Below are 2,232 nucleotides of genomic sequence, written 5' to 3'. Positions count from 1 at the left end.
TAATTTATTTTCAAGAATCAATATTGGAGGAGGGAAGGATTGTATATTCAATAATTTCTATTGTAAAAGGATTTTTTCTTTGGGAATATTTTTGGGGAAGGGGATTTTCTCTATAAGTTTGTAACAACAATTGACTATATTTCTAACACAACTATTGTATAGGAAATTTTAAGGGACTTTGTTTTTTCATCTTATTGAAGAACTAAAGGAATATTTTAAAACCTTGCATCTATTTATCTCTTTCATTAATTGCGAGTTTTTCTTATATTGATTTGTATTTTTTCTTTGACGATTTCGTACAATGTTTGAATGTATCTTAATATAATACAAAAACTTTGTGTCCTAAGTTGAATGCATTTTCTTCTTATATTTAACATGTGACTTATTTATGTGTCAGAAAAGGGACAATTATTTATCTTATCAATTATCATTCCACGTATGAACTATTGAGATTTGTGTCACTGTTTGTTCTCATTTAGGCTCTATTTTATGTTTGTCCTTTGAAACTCTAGGCTGATTTCATATGCCTTTCATCAAGGGTTGTTATCTCTTTTCATTTTTACGTAGTTTCCTTTCCCACTTTTTGGTCAAAATCATATCGTTTAAGAAAATTAAAACATATGAGAGTTCCTCCTTTCAAACACAAAGGAAAATCAATATTTCTTTAGTGATCTCTCCAAATTTCATAGGTAGTTTTCTCACCATTTCTTGAGAAAGCCATAGTTCTCTTATCCATTTTAAAATGAAATATATGTTTACTAGTACTATGCATTTTATACTTCTTGGTTTCCTTTATAGGATTGATTTTGTCTCAAGTGGTGTTCCCTCTTAGAAAAAGGGGGTAAACTATTGTTCCCAAGTTTACGATTAGGTAGAGGAATTTTTTTTGTGTCCCTCAAGCACCAAAATTTTGTGATGGAATGTTAGTGTAAATTTTAGTGAATGTATTTTGGTGAAGATTAAGGATCGGGGTATGTGTAGGATCATGGTGGGCTAGACTAGGCCCTTAGGTGGCAATGAAAATTTAGAAAAAAATGGAGGTTGGCAACTTGACATAAAAATTTAAATAAGTTATCAATAGTATTTAAAAAATATGTAAGGGAAGAATCTATAGAAAATTGAATGTAGTTTCTAAGATACTAGTTATTTTCTAAAAAAAAAATCTATTTGGTGAAAATTTAAAATTTCAATGGAGTAGTACTAAAATTTTAGGAAAATGATAAAAAGTAGGTGTCTGCTAACCACCCTCACCACAATAAAATCATAATATTTTTTTTATGAGATTTTAGATATAAGTAGAAGAATCATGCCCAACTGTAACACACATTTTTTTATAATTTTTTTTTAAGTTAATTAATTATGATTTTTTTACAACTTAAAAATAAAATAAAAACTCTTACATCTGACCACTATAACTTGGTCAAAACATTCGGGTTGGATCTGATCATTTCCCTATCACCTTCATTGCTGACTCAATCAATAGAAGGAGAAGCTTTCCCTTTAGATTTGAAAAAATGTGGACCCTCCACCCCGAAATCAAAAGAAATATTAAGAAATGGTGGAGCATTCAAGTTGAGGGAACGACTATGTTTAAAGTTGTCAAAAAGCTCAAAAGTGTGAAGGACAACATAAGACTTTGGAACAAAACTAGCTCTGGGAATATTTTTGAGGCTAAGAGCAAAGTTCAGGAAGACCTTAGAAAAATACAGGATCAAATCTAGAAGGATGGTTTCAGTACTGTGTCTATTGCTGATGAAAATGAGACTCTCAAAAAATACCATGATATCATTGCCAAAGAGGAAACGTTCTGGAAGTAGAGATCGAGATGCATTTGGCTTAAGGAAGGAGATAGGAACACAAAATTCTTCCATATGTCGACGATTAAGCATAAAGCAGTTAATAGGGTTAACAAGCTAGTGATGGATAACAGGGAGTTCGTCAAGGAGGATGAAATAAGGAATGAAGCTAAAAGGTATTTTTTGGACCTCCTCAAGAGGGATCATAGCCTAGCTATTGAAGCCCAATCCTCCTTTCTTCAGAACATTCCTTGTCTCATTGATGATCAAAAGAATGCCTTTCTCTCTTCCATTCCCTCCAACTTGGAAATAAAAAATGCTATTTTCTCCTTTGATGGTAACAAAGCGCCTGGCCCAGACGGCTTCCCAATGTTCTTTTTCCAAGAATTTTGGGAGATTGTTGGAAAAGATGTATCTAATGGAGTTAAGGAATTTT

Source organism: Cryptomeria japonica, chromosome 9 (genome assembly GCF_030272615.1).
Source record: "Cryptomeria japonica chromosome 9, Sugi_1.0, whole genome shotgun sequence".
NCBI classification, from domain to species: domain Eukaryota; kingdom Viridiplantae; phylum Streptophyta; class Pinopsida; order Cupressales; family Cupressaceae; genus Cryptomeria; species Cryptomeria japonica.
The sequence above is the reverse complement of the archived record's forward strand: the minus strand, read 5'-3'. Positions refer to the sequence as shown.